We start from the raw sequence: 9,237 nt of genomic DNA, 5'->3' as shown, positions 1-9,237 counted from the left end.
ACATCTTAAAATACAGGAAAAAATCTATCTATCTATCTATCTATCTATCTATCTATCTATCTATCTATCTATCTATCTATCTATCTATCTATCTATCTATCGGCCTGTCATGTGGGGGTCTATGAACAGTTCTTGAACAAACTAAGCTGCAAAGTGGTTTAAAATTTTTGGTGAGAGTCTGTGGTCTAGATGTGCAAGACTACATATGGTTTAACATGCAGAATTATCTCAGTGAAATGAGATGAAGCACAAGGCCTGACGCACGCAGAGATAGAGAGATGATTGTGTTGTTATGGGTGTGTGACTCTAAAGCTGTTGTGCTTTTGGCTGTCAGTCTGCAAGAACATACACAAACACACACACTTTCATTTTTGCTGGCAGAAATGTTCAAAAATATCACACATGATTTACATGAGCAGCGGCGTACAGTGAAGACCTAACTTAACAGTCTAATTCTTTAACAAGAGAATTGACATGTACAGTGGTTGCAAAGTTATTTGAAGTTAGTAGATTGTCTCATGTGGATTATCAAAATAAAGTGTAACAGATTATTTGAATGTAAGTAAATGTCATGCTCTTTGGACCCCAGATCATGTTGGAGAACATGATCATCAGGTTTTGTTCATGCAGCTGTCATCATAACAAGAGATACAATAAATACAAAAATATTCTGAAATTCAGTGAATCATCAAAACATTTTCAAGTTATGCTTAAGATTGTGGTAGATGTCTCATGTTTTTTGAAGCCCTTTGAATATTACTTATGGGAATGGTTTACCCCCCCCCCCCCCTAAAAAACTGAAAAAAAGATCCAAGATGTAGATGAGTTTGTTTCTACATGCACTGCATCACTTGCTCACCATTGGATGCTCTGCAGTGAATGGGTGCCGTCAGAAAGAGAGTCCAAACAGCTGATAAAAATATTATAATAATTCACATGAAATCCAGAACTCCAGTTTATCAGTTAATGTCTAGTGATGCAAACAGCTGCATGTTTGTAAAAAGCAAATCCATCATTAAGATGTTTTAACTTCAAACCTTTGATTCTGGTCAAGATACATATTCCATAATTTATAATAAGTGAAAAGTTCCAACCATCTCCTCTCACATCAAAATCCACTGACATATTTGTTTCGGACTGTTTCGACTTGTAAACACTGGTTGATCTGTGCATATCTCTCTACTAATTTTTTCACTGGGGAAAGCAATTTTATGAACTATAGACTCATAAGCAATCATTTTAAGCTAAACAAATGCCCTTTTATGCACTGCGTAAAATAAAACCATGTCTGCATTTGAGATCAGAGAAACAACAAAACAAGTGCTACTCTACACTGCTCAAAATAAGTGTATGAATCATCAATAGCAAATCCTTTAAATATGTAAACATACTTACAGACTGTGAGTCAGAAGCGCTAGACTGTCCTTGCAGAATGAGGAACAGCCGGGGGCTTCGACAAAGGACGCATGTGACGACACCAGGCTAGACTTAGCTTCATCCACAGTGAAAGCCAATCCGGTGATCCACAGTGTGAAGTTGATGTATATCCTCAGCGAGCAGCACGGATCAGCTCTAGGCATGACGAAGCAGACATCATCCTCTTTTGGAAGGCCAAACAAAGTAGTTTCGCTTTCACAACCAAACACACAGCTTCTTCCCAACTTGGTGCAACAACAATACTACAGTGAGATTAAAAGGTTGAACCTTCTTTCTTTGCTTGAACATCTGGGCGGCGTTATGCAAATCTTCCCACACAGTGACGTAGAGATGTGGGGGCGTGTTTAAACGAGGCGTTTTAGAGAGGTGTGGACGAGTGTTAACTTTTAAAGAATATCTCTTTAGATTTGAGACTTTAGTCTTTGCAACTTTACAGATTTTCTTTATGCCCCAAGAGCTTGAAACAAAAATTGAAATCCCATCATACGACCCCTTTAAAGAATATGAGTGTGTGAGAAAGAGCAGATGATTAGACTGCAGCTGGCACACTGACCCACTAACACTGCAGCTCACACACACACACACACACGAACACGCACACACACACACACACACACACACACACACACACACACACCACACACACACACACACACACACACACACCTACATTACAGCTGTCTCTACCTCTCTTACACACACACATATCGACACACTCCGTTTCTCTCTCTAAAGGCTCTTCCCCTCCCCCTCCATCCATCTATTCTAATTCAAACTCTATTCTAAATTACATCCACACACACACACACACACACACAAAACTGCTTCTCTGGTCCTGATTGAGAGGGAAGAATCTTTCTACATTTGCACTGTCTTAAACTAATTAAAGAATTTAAAAATACATTTAGTTACATTATTAGTCCCAGCCCAAAATGAAAAATGTGTCTCTGGAACACACACACACACACACACATACCCTACCAAAAAACTATGTAAAAGGATGGCTTTGGACTATATTCTAAGTCTATTGAAGTCAATACAGATTAATGTAAAGAACAGACTAAAAATTAAGTTAAATTTTACTCCCTATCTTTGTAAAGTCTTGTTAAATTGTTTGCTCCATAGTATTTAGTCAGTGGTTTCCAGCAACTGTTTGGTTTCCCGCATTCTTCCAAATGTATTATTTTGTGTTCAACAGAAGCAAAAAAATTATAATTTAGAGTCACAAGGGTTAATAAATGTTGACACAGCATTAATTTTAGTGTAAACTTTGCTCTAATTATTTTTTTTTATTATTATATTGATCATCTATTGGGCATATGCAAACTTTCCCTTTTTTTTTTTTTTTACAAATAGTTTAGGAATATACTACACTACTGTTCAAATGTCCGCAGTCAGTAGGGTTTTTATTTATGTATCTTTTTTTATTAATTTATTTTAGGAAATAAATACTTTAATTTAGCAAGGGTGCATTCAACTGATCAAAAGTGACAATAAAGACATATAATCGTACAAAACATATTTTACAAATAAGTGCCATGCTTTTGATCTTTCTGTTCATCAATGAATCCCTGGAAAACATTTATCACAATTTCCACAGAAATATTAAAGGGGTGCTAAAATTCTCTTTCACTATTTCAGCTTTAGTTAGTCTGTAATGTTGCTGTTTGAGAATAAAAAAGATCTGCAAAGTTACGAAGCTCAAAGTCCAATTCAAAAGGAGATATTTTATTTAACAGAAGTCACTTTTCAAAAACTACTCTGAGTGGAGCCAATCACAACACAGACTGGCCAAGCTAACCAATCACAGCACATTGTGTATTTCAGAAGGCGGGCCTTCATTTGATACAGGAACTATTGGAGCCGTTCATGCCAGAGAGAGGTGTTATAATGTAAAATATGTGAAAAATAATCTGTTTTTCGAACAACCTAGTATGAGAGCTTGTTCTAGTACACCGCCAAAACAAAATCAAGACCTTGTAAAAGAGCATAATAGGACCCCTTTAAGTATTTCAAACTGTTTTTAATATTATACGATAATAATAATATTAATATTTTTTTCTTGAGCACCAAATCATCATATCAGAATGATGTCTGAAGGATTATGTGACACTGAAGACTGAGTTAATGACCCTTAAAATTCAGCTTTACATCACAGAAATAAATTATATTTTAAAATGTATTAAAATAGAAAACAGTTATTTTAAACCGTAGTAATATCTAACAATTTTTATATTTTTACTGTATTTTTGATAAAAAAAAAGCAAACTCAGTGAGCAAAAGTGACAAAACATTAAAAATGCCAACCTGTCTCACTTCTTCTTATTATCTCATTATTATCTTATTATCTTCCTTATATATCGGGTCAAATTTCTCAACACCAAGTAGATGTTGGTAAGCTGCATAAACATAAGTCATCCTATTTTGGTTTCATTATATGTTCTCATTTTCTTTTCTTTCAAATTTCCCTGTAATTTAGCCTGGATTCATTTCCTATTCTCTGTCTTCTCAGGAACATGCAAAATAATTTCCAGTGGACTTTGTTCTACCTAATTCCTCTTAGGTTCCCCTGTCCACCCACCAGGCCGTGGGGGTGAATTACCCAGCAGCCTCGGGCTCATTTCCATCATGTGAAGATCATGGTGTCAGCAGGGATCTTTGGGTGGCGAACACATTCCTGACATACCGGAGGCGGGGGGGTCGGGACACTGCATGTCATCCTCACAGCACTGGAGGGGGGCATTAAAACCATGTGGCATTCCAGCACTTCTGCTGCTATAGGAATGTTCTGGCTTCAGGATGAGTTAAGCTCAGCGTCTGTGATGTAATATCGATTAGCACAGAAAGAATGTTGTCTCCCTCAGGCAAAACGATGCATGCACAATAAAGCACTTACAGTAGATATTTTTAACCCTGTAAAGCCTGACATATAAAATAATTGTGAGATTTTTTTTTTTTTTTTCAAATGGAACAATTTATTGAACCTTTGAGCAACATGTTTTTGTTTTGTTTTTTTATTATGAGCTTATATTCAAAAAAGGAAAAGCCACATCAATTTTATTCAGAGGAACAAACTGAGCAAAAATGTACAATTTGGTGCAAATGCTGATATTCCAATGGCCAAAAAGTAAGATTATCTTTATAACAGTATAACTCCTTTTGTTTTATGATTAAAGTGCTGTAGTTTCGTAAACATACTGTATAATGCAATGCCATACAATGATGACAGTGAGACAAACGTTTCTCAAAAGTCTGATGAATCATAATTGATACTCATTTAACATGACAGTGATTTCCAGTAAATGTTCATCTTGAAATATTACTCTTTTAAAAGTTACTCTTACATTTACATTATACAAGTATAAGTATATAAACAAAGATTTCACAAGAAAAAGACAATCTGAAGGTGGATGTTTTAAATAAATTATACTAAAATATATTTCACTTTTATCTTGTACTAGCTGTGTGAAAACAAAAATGATTTCTTCCTGTTACACTGTATTGCAATTTAAAGAAGTAATTTTATAAAAGAGTAGCTCAAGCAATTTAATTACAACTTGACTTTTTACACAACAGCAAGAAAAGGAACAGACTGGAAACAGAGAGCTGATGTTAGTCATTGCTCAGTGAGAGACTGAGAGTTTAACTTTTGAAATGTTAATATTATCAAACCAATATTAGTTTAATTTTACAGGATGGACTGTTTTTTGCAAACCAGCTAACAAAACATCACAAAATCTTTTAACTCCATTGCTAATACTCACTAACACTGGTGCTGTTACTTCCCTCCAAAATGATGTCACTTCCCATGCGATGATGTCATCACAGAACTGGACTAAAAGAAAGGGAAATTAAATTGGAATTAATTATTAATAACAACAAAATTATCATGAAACATGTTTAGTTTAAAATGTTTAAACTAGAGAAATTGTATGAGAACTTTAGAACAATATACAGACTATTTACTTAACACATATATAAATACCAGTTTTCTATATAGTTCCCAGTAATATAATATGACATGTAAATGCTTAGTTTTATGATCTCTCAGAACATGTAAAGCAACACAATACAAGTGTATTGACAGGTTAACAAATAAATGTTCCTTTAAAGTCTGACGTATCATTTTTGATACATTTAAATGTGATTTTTCCCTAAAATTATGTATGGATAATCAAGTAAACCTGAGTTTAAATAAGTTTATTCTGAAACATTTAAGTAAAAATGAAAAAGAACCTGGAATATTTTAAATTAATTGCCAGTATTTCATATAAGACGTTGCAAACATGACAAGAAAATGTATTCCTTAACCAAAGCAATGAGAAGATTTAAAATTCAACCCTACATTCACTTCATTACCATCACTTGTTTTTTTTTTTATATATTTCATCAGATATTAAGACATATGATGAGGATATGAAAGTTTACTGTTCAAAGCATGAATCAAATCCCTAATAAAGCCCTTTATATCAGTAGTCCATGCATCCAGAGGTGTAACGCTGTGGATCCAGTAATCTGCTGGAGTGTGTGTAGCAGTGTGGTTGAATGAGGCAGATGAAGCTCCAGCCCTCTGACACAGATTGGGCGGCGCAGCTGCTGGGTGGAGTCACACAGTCAAATACTCACACTTGTAGCTGTGAAACTCTTAGTTTGGTCTCCCCGCAGAGCCGTGTGGATTTACTACCAGAAAGCAGCTTTTATTCATGTCTGCTGAGCACAGCAGATAAAAAATACACACACACACCAGGAATCTAAACGCTCGCTCACCATCTCTACTGTGTGGGTTTGAATTTAAGGACCCTCTGCGTTTTTAGTGATTTTATTTTCATTTTTAACTCTTTGAAGAAGACACAAAGGAGGATGGGTGCTCAGTTATCTAAAGGTGAAGCTACAGTGGACGAAAAAGCTGTGGCTGATAAAGCCAATGGTCAGGTGAGGATCTACAAGCACTTTTATAATTAAACTATCAGCTTTCTGCTATGGCTAAATGGGATATCAAAATTATTATTATTTTTACCTTTCAGTTATATCATTTATCCAACAATACACCATTTACAACTTAATCTTTGAATTTGTGTTACATTTTTGGATTATCAAATGTGTGTCTGTGTCTACAATATAATTTCAGTTCTGAAGGAGGCATTTTTATTTATTTATTTTGAGGGTTTGAATGTACATTTTTTAAACCCTCTCTCTTTCTTTTTTTTATTTAAAAAAAATTGTATATCATGTATACTTTTAAACCCATTTTAGTTCGTTTAGTTTGTTATCAAGCAGACTCTGTGGTTGTGTGTTGGCGCTGAAGCTAGCAGTAACCCGAATTGAGAACAAAAGGTTGCAGAGCTGCATCGAAATGATGCAGAGCGCTTCTGCTGATCTGCAAACAATGCAATGCATGCGCGAGTGTCTTCGTGTGTGAATGCATGGACCATTCCTCTGGTACTTCATTAATAATCATTCTACCCATTCCCCTTAATGCATATGCGCCCTTCCCCCTCCATATGGAATAAGATGGCTCTTTTCTTTAATAATCAACTCAGTGCATTATTTTGCATATCTTTGTGCATATGATTTAAACACCCCAGTACTTCCACAGACTAAGTTACTGTATTTCAAGGCTATAGTGCTCGGTTGATACATCATCTGAATGGGTAATTGTCAGATATCCTGTAATGCAAGAATAAAATGGGTGTTTTCGAGTGGGATGTTGTTTTAAACACAGTTTTAGGGTTGCTGTCTCCCGTTTCTTTGTTCTCTCTGGTACTGGTTGGTTTTCTAAACTGTGAATTATATTTAGTGGATCAATGTCGCCTCTAGTGGACGCAGTTGTAATTACACCATATACTTCTGCTTTTGGGTTACTGGGTGTTGCTTTTGTCTTTACTGTAATTATGTATAACAATCCTCAAGAGTCTTTTCTGATAGAAAAATATATTGTTTTCTAGATTTCCTGAATTAATCAGTAATTTATATCTATTTTGGCTATTTTAAGGTTGAAGCAGCACTACCATACAGTGATTAGCTGACTGATCTTTAAATCTCAATTCTTCTAATATTGCTGTATTTTAAGGTTTGATTTTACATGAAACTGAGATCTTTTCTTAAACTTGTGATTTTAATATTTATTTATAAATAAAAATAGAGGTAGCCTACATATCCACTGAAGGATTTAAAAGTACTTGGTATTGGATCGAAAAGAGTGGAATTTATTTGCTGTGGACATATGGCCAACACATTGTGCTATAAACTATACAATAAAAGCAAGCATTTGCTTTTTACTGTGACTATTAAAAACAAGCATTTACAAGCATAAACCCTTTGCTTTTCACCAGTGTTGTGTGTGCCAACATGCATTTGGCTTATCTTCCCTCATTCTGCTTTTCTCTTCAGGAAAATGGCCATGTGAAAACCAATGGTGACGCATCTACCAAGCCAGATGGAGAAGCTGTGGCAGCAGACGGAAATGGAACCACGGAGGTTGCCAAGGAGGAGGCTGCCAAGACGGAGGCGGGAGATGGCATCGAAGCCGCCCCTGCTACCGAAGGCGACGCCACCAAATCTGATGGCGAAGCTCCAAAGGAAACCAAGAAGAAAAGAAATTCTCACTGAAGAGCTCCTTCAAATTCAAGGGCATTTCCCTGAAGAAGAACAAGAAGGGAAGCGAGGAGGCAGCGGAGCCCGCAGCTGAGCCAGCAGCTGAGCCCACAGCCACGCCCACCACCGAAGACAAACCCGAGGAGAACGGCCAGGCTGCTACAGAGACCAAAGAGGAGGAGCCTGCTGCGGCAGAAACCAATGAGACACCGGCACCTGAGGCGGAGGCGGAGCCAAAAGCAGAGGCGGAGCCCAAAGAAGAGGCTGAGGAGCCTAAAGCAGAAGAACCCGCCCAGGAAACAGAAGCCACGCCCACAGAGGAGACCACACAATCTGAGGAGACCCCGGCTCCTGTTGAAGAGACCACGCCCACCACAGCCTCAGACCCGGACCCGGAGCCGGCTGCAGAGTGACCTCACTTCACTGTGGCAACCTAGACTGTTTATCTTTATCCTTCTTTTCTTTTTGAGATTGAAATATATAAATATATATATAAATATATATAAATATATGAGACTTGAGCCACAATCTTACAGCAATACTACAGAGAAACCGAGCTCTTTCACCATCTTTTCTGCTAACGGTCTGTCCTGTCCGGTGTCTGTGAGCTCCGTGCTGCCGCACGTCTAGAGCGTTTTTTTTGGGGGGAATCGGGCCAGGAAGTGCTCTGAGTATGGATTGGAAAGACTGATGGAATTTCCGCCTCAGAGGAAGAGCTGCGGATGGAAGAGTGTGGCTCCCTGTTCACAGTCTTTTCAGTCATTTTTCTCTTTAAACTTCATCTGATCCTTGATTTTTCAGGGCTGATGAGTGAAATGACAAATTGTTCTCTAAGGAGATGGTTACAGGACAATGTAAAACTACAAAAAAATAAATAAAAATCTTTTTTTTTAAGTGTTTGTATAGCTCTACATTCCAATTTTTAGTCCTGAAAACTGTAGGGTGTCAGAAGAACTGGCGAGTGAATAGGTTTTAGTCTTAGTCTGTTTTTAATGATGTTTTACAGTTTTAATCAGATCCAGATACACATTTCAAAGTTTACGACAAAGGGGAAATAAACCACTGCTTTTATCAAATATATATTTTTGTTCTGTTAAGTCTCTGTACATACATTTTCTGACTCTTTATTTTGCTAACATTTCCAGGTGTTAATAAGATGTTGTACAATTAGGCCAAATAAATGTCTGACCCCCTCTTGTGGTTTTT

The 9,237-nt window shown here is 36.7% G+C and overlaps 1 pseudogene; it reads left to right on the top strand.

Annotated features, from left to right (window-relative positions):
- Window positions 1–6,092: 6,092 nt before the first annotated feature.
- On the top strand, window positions 6,093–9,224 carry LOC113056690 (MARCKS-related protein-like; annotated as a pseudogene).
- Window positions 9,225–9,237: the final 13 nt, after the last annotated feature.

Source organism: Carassius auratus, chromosome 38 (genome assembly GCF_003368295.1).
Source record: "Carassius auratus strain Wakin chromosome 38, ASM336829v1, whole genome shotgun sequence".
Lineage (NCBI taxonomy): Eukaryota > Metazoa > Chordata > Actinopteri > Cypriniformes > Cyprinidae > Carassius > Carassius auratus.
This window is presented reverse-complemented; position numbering and strand designations above follow the sequence as displayed.